The 18,101-nt window shown below is 37.5% G+C and overlaps 1 protein-coding gene across 4 annotated transcripts in view; it reads right to left on the bottom strand.

The window, feature by feature from the left end:
- ST18 (ST18 C2H2C-type zinc finger transcription factor) overlaps window positions 1–12,657 on the bottom strand; it is a 182,137-nt gene extending 169,480 nt beyond the window's left edge. For 2 of the 4 annotated variants that reach the window (XM_084507414.1, XM_084507420.1), the window contains exons 1-2: window positions 4,013–4,240; window positions 3,573–3,708 (exon numbers count right to left, since the gene is read on the bottom strand). The gene's annotated coding sequence lies outside the window, so the exon portion shown is untranslated. Of the gene's footprint in view, window positions 1–3,572; window positions 3,709–3,861; window positions 3,986–4,012; window positions 4,241–12,592 lie in introns of those variants that run through there. The other 2 variants (XM_084507416.1, XM_084507415.1) reach the window with 2 other exon arrangements.
- Between the last annotated feature and the right edge of the window lie 5,444 nt (window positions 12,658–18,101).

The following is an 18,101-nucleotide window of genomic DNA, read 5'->3' as shown; positions in this document are numbered from 1 at the left end:
GTAAATGAATACTTCCACTGTGGCTCAGCAAAATACAATTTCTCACAACATTTACACCCAGAAGAAACTCAGATGTATGTGAAAAAGTCTATAGGAAAATATTATGTGCCAAAATAGTATGAACGTCAGAAATTTATCTGGGGAAGGAAGCTGATTTTGACTTTTGCATTCAATTTTATCTACTTAAAACACAACCAAAGCCAATAGTGAAAACTGTAGTAAATATTGTTTCTCCACTCCCCTTCAAATGAAGGGAATTGAACTGAATCGAAACCAAGCCTTTGGTAAAAATTTTAGGCTTAAAGTGGAAATCATCATTTAACACCCCATCACTCATATGTCTCCTGTTAGATTGGGCCTTCTGTTACCAAAGAACATCTGTAAAGGGTGCTCTTTCATAAGAAATTCAACTGTACTGGATTGTAAGACCTGTGTGTAAAGCTATGGTAACAAAAGTGGGGGAAAAATATGTCACAGGCCAGATATGCAAGAGTCATTTATCTCTATCTCCTTCCCACCTCAGTTTATGCTGTTGCTGCTTTAAAGTTATGAGGGAATTCCTTCCCTGCAGTAATGCATTCTTACAGCTCTCCAAACTACATTCACACTTATGCCATTTGACTCCAGTAGCATACAACAGAACACCCTGTGAGAAAGGGTTGCTGTGTAGATCTTGTCACCCTTAAGTGCTTGAGAAAAGGCATAAAGTAAAACCTGTTTTTCAAAGATGCTGGATACTTTCCAATGCCTCTGTAATCATTTTAAAGAAGAGCATGGAAGGTAAGCAGAACAAGTGAAGAGAATTTTCAAAAATGTTTACCATTCATATAGTTCTATTCTCTACTCTCTCTGAAGGAATTGGGAAAACTCTCCCTAAGCTCATAGACAGCAGATGTAAGTCAGCATTGAAACCAAAATAGAACATTACTTTTATCTGGTGATAAAAATTCTTAGGATTTTTTTTTTTTTTTTAAATATATATCTATATTCAACAATTACAATTTAATAGCAAGGTAGTTTTCAAAGTACTGAGTACATTCTGCAAGGAAACAGAATGGGAACATGAAAGTTTCTCTTTTTAGTTCAATAAAAAGCAATTCTGAACAGAAGCTTTTCAGAGACGAGCTTTTGCAGCTAATACATGTTGAAGGATGTTTTCATGCACAGACTATACAAGCTGATTCTTTTCCTTGCTTTAAATCACAAAAGGAAACCACAAACAAACAATTGCTTTAAAAAGTGAAACAAAAGATAATTCAACTTTATGTACAAGGTCTGTCTGCCTCCCTTACTCTCTCTGTGTTACACACACACACACCTTTATGTATATACAAGGAAAGGAAGATAGAAACTTTAAAACCAACACTTAATTTTAATTATCAAAATTTGCTACCTAAAATGAGAAATATATATATATATATATATATATATATATATATATATTTAAATTCAAGTATTTAAAAACTTGATTCCTGGAAATAATCCTTTCTCATAATTTGCTACACTGCTGTCAGCTAAATGCATTAATTACTGCAAAATGTATAATACATATTACACATTAGTTTCTATAATAATTACACAAAATAAGCAACTTTCCACGAGCTATACCATGCTACAAAATGCACCATTTGGCTTATATTCCTCTGCTGAAGCAGTCTGTCATTACTGTACTGTCCCAAGTATTTTTAAACTGTCGTTTTGAAGAGGATGACTGAATGACTGTAGACCTTTACCATTTTTTTTTTTTTTAACGGAAAAGTTAAAAATCAGAAGTACAGAGTATAAATACACAAAGCTTTTTCACATAGTGCTCCACTTCCATTTCAGCACTCTGTACTGACCTCTACTGGTTAATCCTCTGTAACTGTCATAAATATTAATCAGCTTACTTCTATCAAAATTTTGCAGTCTTTTGTTTAACTTCAGGGATAAAATAAACTGTTATCCCCCACCCTGCCAACTTCTCTCTGACAGAAATTCAAAAGAGATCAAGCTTCCAACTATTTGTGGCAGCTTATACATAGGAGATGAGACACTACGGAAAATCATCATTAAGAACAACAGAACAGGTGTAGAAAGATACTAAAATCAGAAAACTCCATGTTAACACTTTGGTTGTATTTTTTATGATTGAATAATTCATCACATTTGTTTTATTTGCTGTCCCATGTCTGTATCATTAGCTGTTCAGCATAAAGTCTGTATTTTTTTCATACAGTACCCAGCATCTGACCCATGACTAGGACCAGAAGTCATGCAACAAAATATAACAAAGTTGTGAATATAAATTAATCATCTTCAATCATCCTCATTTTACAGACTTCTGCTTCAGAGAACATGCTTGTCTCTAGAAGCCTTTTCAGAGAAAACATTTGCTCTAATTAGGACAGCGCTGGCAGCTTACCTACTGCATACCAGTGGATCAAAGTACAGTAGCAAGTTTGACATTATAAAAGTGTCACTATGAATGCTTTGTCAAACCCAACTCATTTCCCTGTCTTACTGGGAGCAGTGACATGGTCACCTTATCTTTTTTACTACTAAGTCAAGTCTGATCAATCTACATTCTAACTTTTTACAAGAAAAAAGCCTTGGTTCTTTATGTGCTTTACAGTAAAAAGCAACTCAGGTTAGTCATAAGTAATTAGCAAGTTTTTCCATGCTCATTTATCAAAGAACACTTTCATTGTCAGCAGCACTCATGGTGCAAAACTTTCCAATTTTAACAACTTATTTTTAGATTTCTTTGTTATGCAAGTATTCAAGAATGACTAACAGCTTTATATATCATGAGAACTTCATTTCCTTTCACTACTCTATCAGTGACTCCAAACAATTTTTTTTTGTTTGTTTTTGGTAAGTCACCTGTTCTGGCTGAAAAAAAAATGAAAGAAAATGTGATTGTTCAGTACAAAAACAATGAAGCTTTGTTGTTCTGTTGATATACACACTAAAGCATATCACATATTGTTAATTCAATTTCAGAACAGCAAGATTATTCATGAAGCTATTTCATGTAATAATGCACTTTTCTTCCTTTTTTCATAAAACCCTTTTAGATCCTAAACATAAACAGATCACTCAGATCATTGAGCCTGAGCCTATTATAAATAAATAGCTAAACTACATCTGTTTTTAAAAAGCATAAAACAAAATGAAATAAAATCTTCATGACTTCTTGAACTCTCAGATCTATCTCCCTTCCTCTATCGCTGCTAAACCTCGCATCGCAGCACCCTAAAGCTGTCGGTACTTGGTAACAAGAGCAACAAATCAGAGAAATCAAGAAACACTGCAATCAAGCAGTGCTTTCCTCTCGATGCCGGGGGAACGTGGGATGCCAGCACCCGCGTTTGCCGCACACTGGCCAGCAGAGGGAGGAGAGGGGGTAACCACACAGCCACTAATCCCCCGAGCTACACCACCCAGGAACCCCTTTTCTGTGCGTCCAAACAAAACTACAAACAGCAGTGCATCCCAGTTGTAATGTCTGTTATGAAAACCCGCATGATCTTGCCCAGAAAATGCAGTAGTTTTTTTTTTTTTTTCCTTTTTTTTTTTTTCCATCTTACCTTTACCTAGGGAGTCAGCGCAGGTGTCCAGAAGGCTGCTGTCTCTTGGTCTTGCTGGGTTTACCACCGCTCTGGTTCTCGTGCTGCTGTTTCTAGGACCTGGGTGAAGAACTGGACCTGATCCGCCTATTCTCTTCTGTGTTAGAAAGAAAACAATTTGATGTTCTATCTCTGGAACTGGGCCTTTGCTCAATGCATCAGAGCAAATACATAATCGTTCTGAGATTTGCAAATAAGTGTCTTTTTCCACAAGTAGGAAATAGAAAATCTAAGATTTATTATAACTTACAAAGGAGTGAAAGACATTGATTTTCACTGAAAAAAAATGTTGGCAGTATCACAGTGAAACCATCTTCTTTTCAAGAGGCATTCTAAAGCAGTATTTTCAGTCAGTTCTGTGCAAAATATTCCACAACAGCCCCAATAACTTTTTTCCTTACCTCTGGTATCCCAGTGAGGTCACATTCTGTTAAAAACATCCTGTCAAGCTTGGTACAAAAGGGCTCCAAAGAATCAGAATGCAGAAGCTATGTAACTTGCTGACTAACTTTGCTCTGTGTTATTTACCAACCACACAAAGAAAATGCTGTCTATTCAAAACAGAGTTCAAAACTCTCTTCACAGAAAGTGAGTGAACAAACAGTCCCATGTCCGATGTTGTAGTCACATCTCCCATGAGGCCCGGTGATAGCTCTGGGGCATGGGACGGAGTGACACCACCAGTACTCACTACAAGGCACTTCTGTAAACAACTTGTGTGTGTGTGTGTGTGTGTGTGTGTGTGTGCGTGCGCACAGAGAAAGAGGAGGAGGAGGCGGGTGTCACTTTTTCTCTATCTTAAGGTTATGCTGCATTTGCTTTATCATCTCTAAGCAGAACTTCAGACTTGCTTTGCCTATTGACTGCGTTTGGTCTAGTACTTTGATGATCTTTTCCTCTTTCTAACTTTTTTTTTTTTTTTTTTTTTTTTTTTTTTTTTTTTTTCCAGAAGGGATCTGAAAGGAATATCTGGAATTACCTTAGGATCTAGCCTTGGAAACATAGAGCCAGGATAACCAGCAGTAACTAATTCAGATTCTTCCAAACCCATTACAGAAAGAGAAAAGGAAATTCAATAGTTTACCTTATATCACATCCAGCAAAGTTCAAGACAATTGTTGAAAATATTTTAATCCATTAAAGAAACAGCCCTCAGTTATAAAAGCCATACTCAAATTTATTTGTTCAGTATTACCAAAACTCAAAATATGGATTCTGAACTCACATGGTGACTTTGCCTTACTAAGCAAATTAATTCTTTCAGGCTGTTCTAAGAAACATAGAATGTTTACATTTTGGATTCTAGTTCGGTAATTTTGAGTATCCTTAAAATCATAAAACTCCACGAATGTTTTTTGTTATTTTAAACCCATCTCTTCTTTGGAAACTGCTAGCCAGAAAGCCACATTTTTCCAGGCAACAGAAATATTATTTTCAGACCACTGTATGAAGAAAAGTACCTTATAGACCCAGTGCTTCCAGTACAGCCTACTCACACAAACCAGTCCAATGCTTTTCTTTATACTTGCAATAAATCACAGGCAACATATATTTCAAGATATGGAAAGGTAAAAAATTGTTCTCACTGATCTCTTTGCAGTTTCATTCTTTAACAACCCAATCAGCATTGGAATGCTCTTTCTGGCACCCAATATAAACCATCCAGCAGCCATTGCCATATTTGGAAGTTTTATTTTTTTTTTTTACAACTTCCTAGTAAATATTTTTTCTTATGCTTTCAAAGGGTCTAAAACATAGGGATTATAAAACACCTGTCATGTGTATGTTTGTGAGAGCACAATGTGCGACTCAGTGACATTATGTTGTAAAATAACCAGTAGTCTGCTTTTCCTTTTGTGAGGTCTGATTCTGCAGTGTACATGTGTATTCTGATCCCATCCCATCAGGCTATGGGAGTAACAATGAATACCTCTATAAGCTTTTACAAGTTTACGCCACGGGTTCTTCCAAAGCTTTATTCCAGGAATAAGGGTCATTAAAAGGAAGATATAAAAGATATTCAGTTGTAAATACAATTTAAAAATTGAATGACTCATGAACATTAATTGTATGACAATAATATAACTTTTAAAAATGCAAAGGCTTTCTAGAAATACACAAAACTGTAAGTTACCTAGTTGTATTTATTTTATCAATACCTGAGAACAATGCTTGTAAAATACGAATGGTGACTGATTTTGCAAATAGAATTGTCTAAGTACCTCTCAGGATTTTTAAAGCAAATGTGATTTTTTCTCAGGACTCAACAGACACCCAGTCTCAGGGCAGAATCTATAATTGTGCCTTGTCAAGCATGATCCAAAAAAATCACTGAAAGAGACCTGCAACCTGTCTTTGCATTTTCATGTAGACTTTGAAAAACACAAGTTGTCCACTGATTTCTTTTATTTTCTTTATTTTTTTCCAAGTTAACATTTTAAGATCTTCTAATCTAATTAAAATTAGTAATATACCATAGTACATATATATAATATACATATATTCTTCTTTCCCAAGCACCTAACTGTTCGACTTAATTATCTGTATTTCATATTCCTGTTTACTTAAATATTGTAGATATTGTAAATATTGATTTGGGTGGTTACTTTCACAGCATCACCTGAGGACATGTTTATAATCCATTTTATGAACTGAGAACTGAAGCACAAAGAAAACTGCTCTGGCTCACACGAGAAATCTATAACAAAGCAGAACCAATAGAAATTTGGCCATGACAGTGTCTCTTCACAGCGTCCACAAATATGGCAACAGTATTAATACCTGCAGTGTAGTCATTATTCGACTTCAGTATGGCTGCAGCTCAGCTGTCTGTGATGCTACTGAAATATTTAACACGTCCATGACATTAGAGTCAAAAATCCAACATAAACACAGGTTTAGGTTCAGCTTTCAAACTATTCGTGTTCCTCTCTCACAGCCTTCCTCTCATGTTTAATGTCTGTCACTGGTTCCCAGAAACAAATCTTTCCCAAGACTCCTTGCCAGGCCTGGGTCAAGAAGGTTCTGTACATATCTATTAGCTCAGTTAGATATTCCTCTTAATCCTTTTTCTGAGCTCCAGTACCTATTTTTAAATAGGCCAGAGCCATCATGCAAGAAGGGTATATGTAATGTCTACAAAACATGAGGCCTCCTAAATTCGACTAATTTTCTCTTCTCTTTACTGATCCTGTAATGAAATTTCAAGTCAAGCTCAGATTCTGGGGGGTTCCTCCTAACCACATCTTCCAACTGATTAGTTCTTTAACAATACTAACAAAGCTGTATATATGTGCTTTTCAAAAATTACTATATACTTCAGTCTCATGGAGAAAGAGAGCTAGAAAGTTTAAGTTTTGATGTCGATTTGCTAAATGTAGGTCACATGGGAACCAAGATGTGAACCTAGTAATGTATTTAATGGCAAAATTATTTTCTCTGTCCCCATCAGCCTCACTAGAGAAATGAGACCAAGCAAGATGATACTAATTATGCACAGAGAGGAGCCCCTGCTGCAATTGCCAGCCTGCTGCTGAATTCTTGGTGAACGGCAGACTGAGTTGGCAAACAAAAGTGGAAGGGGTAGAAAGAAAGAAATGGAGTGCTTTTTTTCGCTATTCACAAAATATAGCCAGCACTGAAAAAGAGAATACCCCCTCCTCCTCCCCCAAACACACACAACCTACCAAAAAAAATAAAAAATCAGGTAAACCATACAAAAAAAAAAAATAAACCTAGTTAGGTGTATAGTAACTCCAAGAACAATGTTGGATACCAACCAATCACATGCTCCCATTAGGTGGTTTAAAAAAAAAATCAAAAAAAAAGCAGATTTAAAAAATCCCATGCTTTCACCTATTCCATGAAATTACCATGAGTTGCAGCTGGGGGTGATGTTGCAAAGAGGGGTGAGGGAGTGAGGTGAATTTGAAACAGATAAAAGCTGGGTAAACCACTCCAGTAGTCAGCCTCATGCAAAAGTACTTAACCAGAAACAAATGCTGCTGATGCTTTTGTTCTGGTCTTTCACTGGAGCTTATTCTGGCCTTCTGACGTGTGTCCTATAGGTTGCCTCTGCCAGGCAACTGTGCATGTGCTCACAGTACCAACTGCTAGTACCACATTTATTTATTTATTTTCAACCCAAATAAACTCTTAATGGCTTAACATAAAACATTTGGACTTTTTTTGAAACACACTAAATAATAAAAAAGCCAGCAGCTCAATAGGCCATAAGGGAATGAAAGGGATGATTGTTCAAAGACCTATTAAAAGGTTTGTTGCTTTATTTATATATTTTTTAACAACACAATTTCAAAGCCTTTTAAAGAAGACTCCTCCTCCCCTTTGCCTGCCAAGATAGTACTTAGCTGAGGGAGGGAGTGTCTGCTCTTTAAAAGATGATGGTATCTATTAGAGAGAAAGGGAAAGAGACATATGTAAAAAAGCTTTCCCAAAAACAGTTGTCCAGAAGGGCCAATGAAGAGAAACAAAAGGTATGAGATGAGGAATAAAAGGAAAGAAGATTGTCTCATTAAAACAGAGAGTGCTGAGAGAGAAATTTTTAAAGCAATATGGTTTTGTTAAGGTCCTTCGTTACATTATTACACTAACCATGCTTCATATTTAGACATCTGTCAAGTAGTTACTGTGAATTGTTTCACAAAAATTAACTCTGACAGCCCTCTTTCATATGGTAGGTAAGGAATGGAGACGCATTCGCATGCAGGCATACATCAGGTTGTACAGCCGGCTTCCAGAGAAGAACAGAAGACTCTTTGACAGTACACCATGTTAGAAAGCAAAAGGTAAAGAAAGGCTATTCCTGTGCTATGTCACTGCAGGTATAATGGGGCATGTCTGGGTGGAAGAAGTGTCATGTGTGATTGAAATATCCGGAGATAAATCTGAGGTCTGTGTTGACTCTCTTTTCTTTTAGAAGTACATATTATAGTCTAGGTCTCATTCTTAGGAAAACTGCTCCACAATATTCCTATTGTTTGAGACTCTATCCCCACAAAATGCTGTAAGCAATCTTCATAGATGTGATCACAAACTGTCAGAAAACTTGTGCAAAGCTGAGAAAATGACACCAAATGAGCTTCTGCATTTATAGTATGGAGTCAGTTATCACATCATCATGGTGGTATGTCCATGTTAACCTCTGTTGCCAGAAAAATGGTCTTTAGTTTGTACTGGTTGCACATTTTCCACAGCTCATGGCACCACTCCTAGAAATTAGGAACAAGGTGTTCTTCTTCTGGCTACAAGAAATCTCATGTGCAGTTAAGCAGGGAGTGTTAGGAGTTCTTCCTTTCCTGGTAGGCGACATCAGTTTAAACTATCGGCCATTGGACTGAGGGCAGCCTGCAAAGGTGATGCAAGAAGCCTTTGATAATTACCATCTGTGAAGAGCAAAGAAGAAATTTGTACAAGAGAATTTTCTCCTCGTAGCTTGGCGGCAACAGTATTAAAAAAACCCTCCTGAGGACAGCTAGATAAGAATCACTTATATTTCAGAGCAGATATTTCATCACATGAAACTAAAGTTAACTTTAATTTCTGTTGATGTTTCTAATGTGAAACAACTGTTTCAGTGGAACTCTCCACAGAAACTCTACTGAAAACATTTCAAGGACTGTTAGGTTCTCAACCTGACTCACTACTTTGCTATAAATGCTCTAGATTAAGGTGCAGATAAATTCTTTGGAGATTATCTTTTACCCTATTGTTGCCTAGATTTGATTTTGTAAAACCCTCAGGTGTTGAGTTTGAGTAGAGGTGATGGAAAAGACTTTGAGAAGCAGTGTACATACAGTGCCTCTTCTGCATGACAAGAGTTCTGAAGCTGCTAGTACACTGATCCACAGTTCTGAGATCAAACCAGACCAAACTCCAAAGCTAGTATCTTATTTCAGTGATGCATACTTTACTGGTATCCATGGACTGGCCTGTCCATAGAAAAAGGATCCATTGCTTTATTTATGCTCTGGAGCCAAATAGTGCAATCTTTCCTAAAGGAATCTCTGAAGAGGCCTATAACCTAAAGGTTATATATCATAGAATAAACTAACAGAATACTATTAAACAGAGTATTTCTTATACACCAGAGTCCCATGAATTTTTCTGTCTTGTATTATCCTGCTAAGACAATAGCTAAAATGTGATATATACTGTGAGGTTAAGCGATTCTTTGTAAAATCCATTATCAGAATACATTACTTACCAGAAAGGGAAGAAAGACAAACTGACCAACAGGAAAGTACAGAAAGGCTTCATACACCTGAAGGAAATTTACTCTTTATGCAGTGTGACCAGGACACCTCAATTTCTCTTTACCATCCTGAAAAGACCACTGGGGGGTTGGAACTAGATAATCATTAAGGTCCTTTCCAACCCGAGACATTCTATGATTCTATGGGATCCTTAAAACCTGAAGCAGTTGTGATCTTTGTTGTACTTGAAGGAACGAATTCCAGCAGTGCATGCCATGCTAATGTCACATGAGGTGAGGAGGTCCCTCTGCTGCTTGGATGGAGCAGTGCTCCCCATCCAACCACTGACCCTGCATATGGGATTTGGAACGACTACAGCCAAACAGAAAACTGTAATGACTGCAGCTACAGGTGTGAATTCCCTAGAGCAGAGGATCAAAAGTGTTATCTCTCACCACTGTGAAGACTCAGTTTCTTCAGTGGTGCTTCAGCTTGTTATGAGGCTACACATAATACTCAGTACATTGTTTTCCACTGTTCTTAATTTCCAGCTAGGCAACTTAAAATCATTAGATGTCTCCAGTGAATTTTGTCGGTAGCACGTATTGATGGTGAAGGTGTTCATTTCAGGAATCCTAATTTTAAAAAGCGGTATGCTTGAACTAATCACTATCTAATTAAAACACGGTACGGGGACTGCATATTGAAGTGCCATTAACAGAAGAGAGCTAATCTTGCTAAGGGTAATCAGAGAGTCCCTAAGGATAAAGGGGACACCACCTCACTCACTTTCTGGATGTACAGAAAAGTCTCATGAGTTTTACAAAGTGCTGGGATGCAAGGGTAATGCTATTTTTTTTTTTTTTTCAGTTTAATAAAAAGCCATCACTTCGGCTCGACGAGAGGTTTGCCTGCCACCCAGTGGAGACAGGCACAAGTTTCTCAGTCGCAGTTAGAAAGCCTGTTCTGTAGCTCTCCAAGCAATCACAAACAAAAGCTATGCCTTAATTGTATTACTTCATGCACATCAATTATTGTGGATCAACATAATCCATTTAGATGTTCAAATATTAATCTTTTAAATGATAATCATTTGTCATTTTAATTATTATCATTTAAAATATTATCATTTTAAATGATAATAATCAGATTGAAACTCTATCTTGAATATCTGAACTAATAGTTTCCACAGGACAGAATTAGACTTGAATAAACTCCCTAAACAAATACTGTCGATATACTTGTTATATTTTATTTTCAACATGTTAAACTGATTTTCTTCTACATGTTCTTTGGCATTCTAAGATTCTATTTATGACCTAATGCATGACTTTTACACAGATAGGGTCATTCCTGCACTGTCATTTTACTAGCAAAAAAATGCACTGCCTTATGGAATTATACAGAAAGAACATAGGATATTCCTATAAAACAACTAAATAAAAGTTGAAATACAGCCAGGACAGATGAGAAAGAAATGATAATCCCAATGTATTGACAATTAAGGAAAAATTAGACACAGTGCAGCATATAGACTGATGTATAGAGAGATGATACATCATTTTTTTTATTACTCTTTATTAACTTGCATCTGGCATACTGCCCTGCTCTAATAATTGCCATAAACCCACTTCCTAGCTGTTTTTCTTGTTAGGTGTCTTTTACTACATTTCAAGTAGTATTTAGAACATCCTTCTTGTGTAAAAGAAACAGAAAATGGAGCTTACCAGGGACAATAAAATAAACTGATTAAGCAGCTGTGAAAAATAGGGAAAAAGTGACAATTCAAAAATAATTTAAAAAGAAATCAAAAACTTTTAACACAAGACATTAAATACTGCTCATGTTTTCTCTTCTCGTAATTCTTTTTTTTTTTTTTTTTTTTCTAGCATATTTTAAAATTTCTGATCTCTAGAACACAAAAAATGTGTTCATAGCCTAGTCCACACCTAGTACAAGGCCTCATGCTAACTAAGATATTATTATCTCTCTCCAGCCTGTAGGACCCACTCTTGGAAATCCCAATTCTTAGACAAGGTGTATCAGATTTTACAGAATGCTGTCAGTAACAGGGATTATTTTTCTCCTCATTGGTTGACAGGTGTGCAAATCCTTTATGTCTGACTAAAAATAAGATCATTTTCCTTCTAGGCACTAGTCTTGCTTTCAAATCTCCACTTTATCTGGCTTAAAGCAAGTGATGCTTAAATTTCTGAAATGCCCTTAACCACTAGACTAGGATTCCTGCACTTGCTTATTAGCAACCTATTCTGTTAAAAGCTATTTTACTTTGGATAATTCTTCAACAGACAAGGCATTTGTCCACTTTATAGTTGTTTCATTAAGGAATTCACCTGGGATAGAAACTTGAGACTCTGGCCTCTTCTGTGAGAAAACAGGAGAGTGTTTTGAAGCACATCTCCCAGTCTTTCAGGGGATGCGCCTTATCTCATATAGTTTAAAAGAAACCACAAACCCAGAAAAGGTTCCCAAGAATATCATCAGTTCTGGGTCATATAACATCTTTTCTCAGACCATGATAAGAAAAGAGGTCTAAGTGAGTCCTTAGGACTGCAGCTAGACAATCTGAGACAGAAAACTTTGGCCCAAAGTCAAAGGTAATTTTTCTTTGTTTGCTATGTTGTTTTAGAACCTGGAATAAAACAGCACTGTAATGACTGTCTTTGCTATTCTGAAACTGGCAAATAAAACTCCATGGCTGTGTTGGCAATTCTGGATATGTAGTTATAAGTCCTAATCACTTACCACAAGGAAAAGCCTCACTTTTTATTTTTCATGAGGAAGTACAGATGTTATCCAGTGGTCTAAGGGTTTGCTGCTGCTGAATTCTGCATGCTGATTGGCCTCATGTTTGAAAGACAGGTCTATGCCTTCACTTCCTTCTGAATTATACTTCCTGCTTGTACAACAGCTTCAATAGACTTCACACTTGCAAACATTTTATTACCTTTGGCCACAATTTATATTCAGTTACACAACAGTGATTTTGTTGTTGTTTTTCCAAAGGCAGTTTATGCTTAAAGACACACACTTTGAGCAGAGACAACTATATTGCTTTTTCTTTCATGTGTTTTGTGTTGATCTGCAGTCTCTTAGGAGGTGTGATACATATTTAGTAACTCTCAGTCCTGCTCACCTGGGGATTTGTGTTTAGGTAGCCACATTCAATAATCTGGTTTACCAAACTAATGCTGCTAGGATGTATCCTTTAATGGTCAGTTTGTGCAACGCAATGAATGTGCATACAATTGAAAACATTTAGCATTCTGTATACCATGGGTTTTAATAATAAATAAATAAATAAATAAATCTAATTATTATTTCCTTATATAGCTTTTTACAATCCTGTATCCTGATTAAAGACTGTCTCTATATATCACTATGCCCTGAGGTAAGGTCCCTGGTTTTCTGAAAGCTCTTTAAGCTCTGAGGTGATGCCTGCTTCTACTGAGAAACATTATCACAGAATCACAGAATTTCTAGGTTGGAAGAGACCTCAAGGTCATCGAGTCCAACCTCCAACCTAACGCTAATAGCCCTCCACTAAACCATATCCCTAAGCTCTACATCTAAGCGTCTTTTGAAGACTTCCAGGGATGGTGACTCCACCACTTCCCTGGGCAGCCTGTTCCAATGCCTCACAACCCTTTCTGTAAAGAAGTTCTTCCTAACATCTAACCTAAAACTCCCCTGGCTCAACTTAAGCCCATTCCCCCTCGTCCTGTCACCAGGCACGTGGGAGAACAGGCCAACCCCCACCTCGCTACAGCCTCCCTTGAGGTACCTAAAAAGAGCGATAAGGTCACCCCTGAGCCTCCTCTTCTCCAGGCTGAACAAGCCCAGCTCCCTCAGCCGCTCCTCGTAGGACTTGTTCTCCAGGCCCCTCACCAGCTTCGTCGCCCTTCTCTGGACCCGCTCAAGCACCTCGATGTCCTTCTTGTAGCGAGGGGCCCAAAACTGAACACAGTACTCGAGGTGCGGCCTCACCAGAGCTGAGTACAGGGGGACGATCACCTCCCTAGCCCTGCTGGTCACGCTGTTCCTAATACAAGCCAGGATGCCGTTGGCCTTCTTGGCCACCTGAGCACACTGCTGGCTCATATTCAGCCGACTGTCCACCATCACTCCCAGGTCCTTCTCTGCCTGGCAGCTTTCCAACCATTCCTCTCCCAGCCTGTAGCTCTGCTTGGGGTTATTGCGCCCCAGGTGCAGGACCCGGCACTTGGCCTTGTTAAACTTCATGCAGTTGACCTCAGCCCATCGGTGCAGCCTATCCAGGTCCTCCTGCAGAGCTTTCCTACCCTCAAGCAGATTGACACACGCACCTAACTTGGTGTCATCTGCGAACTTACTGAGGGTGCACTCGATGCCCTCGTCCAGATCATCGATGAAGATATTAAAGAGGACCGGCCCCAGCACCGAGCCCTGGGGGACGCCAGTAGTGACTGGCCTCCAACTGGACTTGGCTCCATTCACCACGACTCTTTGGGCCCGGCTATCCAGCCAGTTTCTAACCCAACGAAGCGTGCGCCAGTCCAAGCCAAGAGCAGCCAGTTTCTTGAGGAGAATGCTGTGGGAGACGGTGTCAAAAGCCTTGCTGAAGTCAAGGTAGACCACATCCACAGCCTTTCCCTCATCCACCCAGCGCGTCACTCTGTCATAGAAGGAGATCAGGTTCGTCAGGCATGACCTGCCTTTCATAAAGCCATGCTGACTGGGCCTGATCGCCTGCTTCCCCTTCAAGTGCTGCATGAGCATTATACTCCTCCATTACACAGGCAAGCACTTCGCAGTACACAGTGTTTAAAAATCATACATAAAACATAAAACTGATGTGTCTTGATGTCCCATCTAGACTATTAAATCCACAGGATTTCAAAATCAGAAGCCAAAATCAAAATAATAGTAAAAAAAAATTAAAAAAAATCATAAGGTTTAAAACCAAAACAAAACAGACTTTCAAGAGTCTTGATTAGCTACCTGGGATGGCTTGGCTGTTTCTCTGCTGCAGGTGCAGAGCAGAGACACCCGACCTGAGTATTTGTCATGGAGATCGTGGAAACAGAAAGCTGGAAACAGAAGTTCTGGGAGGGACACTGCAGAGACAAGTAAGCAGTGTACAAACCACCTACTCCAGAAACAGGACAGCTGGGTTTGTCAGGTATGACACAGAGTTCATAGACTCTTCTTTCTGTAAGGAAATGGAGGTCTTCATATTAACTGTGCCTTAAAAACTGGGACTGAGTACAACATGACAAAACAAGAAATTGAAATTTACCATTGTTACCATTGTGTACTACAAAAGCAGTACATTTGTTTTTGAGGGACAATACAAACTTGTAGAGTTTCTCTCTGTTCAAAATTTTACCTCGAAGCTTTCACTGCACCTGTCGGAGAATCCCTAGCAAATCCATTAAAACATCATAGAAACCGAGCATTAAAAGAGCATTAAAAAGTTAGTAGCAGTGTGAAATCAGGAAAGGTTGTACTGTTTTCCAGTGGTTGTTACGATTAACAGTTTCTGGTCGAAATATTTTCATGCCACAAGAGGGAGACACAGGCACATAATTTCGTCAAAAATGAAGCAAACACGACATCCTCCTGTAAATGACATTTACCAGGAAAGTTGTCTGGCCCGTTTGCTCTGTAATCTACACAGTCTCAGATGTGAAGAGGCTGGCATAGAGGAGTTTCTGCTCCACATGAGCAAATTAGAGAAAACAGAATTAAAACTCAGCAACCTAGAAATTCTGTGATTCTGTGTGATTCTGTGACATTGAACTTCCACTGAGGCAATAAGAATGGCATTATGTAAGAAAACTGTAAGCAATACTGTTAAAGAAATAATGCAAAAGCTGAGCTTGTAAGCTTTTCTATGAGAAGGATAGTTTCTCCTAAGAATTTAGATGTTGGAGAGATGAGTTAGATCCCACTAAACTGATATTGCTGTTGTATAAAGCAGACTAGTTACAGGACCAGTATTTTATGCTGCTAGAACTGTAAGAGAAAACAACAACAACAACAGCTAGGACGATACTATTTTACCTTAATACACCGCAATACAAGTATAAAATTTCAGTTCTGTTAATAAAAGCCCACAGCCTTCAAGAATACAGAACCATTCAACATGTGGATATCTCTGAAGCTGGTTTACCAGCTTGAAATGAATTTCTCCACCAGTTTTGTAGACAGATTGCTCTGTGAGCTGCCATTCAAACGAAATTTAGAATTATCCATTTCCAAGCACTTCATTGTATATTGGTGTTGTTATCTACAAAACATTAAAAAATGCACTTAGTGTCTCAAAGCATTTACAAACCAGTATCAACAGTGATATAAACTGAGGTTATGGAAGCCGTAGGGTATTGGACAGCTGTGTTGATAGAAATGCATTAATTCAAACAATTAATTCAGTGCTGGTACTTCGCAAGGTACTTGACTTGTTCTGGCATTTGTTGAAACTCAGATCTGTGTAATTTCTAAAACTTAATCAGGTTAAGCAAAGAAAGAGGAATACAAGGCAGAAAGCAGAACAGGTATAAGGCAAAAAAATTGCTGCTAATGAGAGTTATTCAGAAACTAAAGTGGTCCCTTCCCTGTGGTCATCACATTGAGCTTAATAAAAATGAAATTATCTTGTATTCCCCTATTCTTCAGTGGATTGATTCTGTATAAAAATCAGAACATCATTAACACTGAATTATGTTTAACAATTTTAAATAATCTTGTATATTATTTAATACAGCCCCCCACCTCCTTCCCCCCTTCATTTTATAGGTCAAATGCAAGAGACCTGTGTTTCTGTTAAAAGAGATGTAAACTCTGGAGTTATACAACTTGTTCTCAAAGGCTCTTAAAATAATTATTTGTTCAGCCTTGCAAGAACATTTTTTAAGAGTGAAATAAATTAGGCTCTTGAAAGAAATCCTAGCAGATTTTTCTTTTATTTCCACACCAGGATTTGTAGCATTATTGCAGTGCATTTCAAAGACGCCAATACTTATTGAAAGCAAAATTTTGGTTGCTCAGAGGACTGAATGAAAAGATATCCTTTGTCTTGATAGAAACATATTAAGGGGAAGGAGAGGAAAACAAATAATGCAGTCCCATCAGAACTAGCATTTTTAATGAGAATAGTTGGCTTTCAAATCACTAAAACATTTTATTTCAAAATTAAAGCCAGTAATATTAAAACAGTGCATAGAGAACTGCTTTGCCTAATTTAAATTGTTAAGATCTCCTTTTGTAGTGAAGCTTTTTTCATTATAAACTTGCAATACTGCTGTGATGAGAAAAATTATTTCAGCCAAACTCTACACGACTTTTGAAAGCATTCACTGATAATGTCTTCATGCTAAACAGAGAACCTGACAAATAAGGTAGTAGTACACTGTGGTGCAAACAGTAAAATGATTACAAAAGCTTTGTAAGAAAGAAACACTACAAAAGTGTATAATCCAGTGAAAATCATAGAGGCTCAAAAATGAATATCCGATTAAAAAAAAAAAAAAAAAAAAAAAAAAGAAGAAGAGAAGATAGATCATGACCAAAAGCATGTCTTCACAACCCAAACTTGAGTGTGAGGTTCACAAATACACCCTTCCTATTAAAAGGAAATAAAATAAAATAAAAAAATAAATCATTTTGGCATTTAGAACATTTTAACCTGAGAAAAGCCATTAATTTAGAAGTGGATTTGGGGTCTATATCTAGATTATAAATTGAACTTCAACCAAAGTCTAGTAAGACCCTTCAATTTAGAGAAGAAAAAATGGGATGAACTACATTGGTAACAATAGTAAGCCTACCAGAATAATGTGGAATTCTACTTAATCAAGTCAGTTTTTGCAAAGAACAAGAGTATCATGCTTATTTTTCAAATAAATATTCTTAAAGCAACCAAGAATAAAGCATGACTCAGTCTGGCATTGCAACCACAAACTAGCTGAGGATTAAAAACACAGTTTCACAGACATATGTAATGTCACTATTCATCTGTTTCTTTATTCATACTATCATATGGCATCAGATTCTGAGGCATCCGACCTCCACCTCCACCCCTACTTAGCCATTAACTATCTCAGAAATCAGAAAAATCAGACAAACAAACAAAAAAATACATTCAGTCACAGATGCTTATCAACATCAGCACATTTTTCCTTGAGGAGCTATACTGAACAGGCTGCAGCACATATTACACCCAGTAGCCTATACTATGATATAACACTGTAATATAGGTGTTGAAAAGACAGCC

The sequence above is a fragment of the Aythya ferina genome (assembly GCF_964211825.1).
Source record: "Aythya ferina genome assembly, chromosome: 2".
Classification (NCBI taxonomy): Eukaryota; Metazoa; Chordata; class Aves; order Anseriformes; family Anatidae; genus Aythya; species Aythya ferina.
The sequence above is the reverse complement of the archived record's forward strand: the minus strand, read 5'-3'. Positions and strand labels throughout refer to the sequence as shown.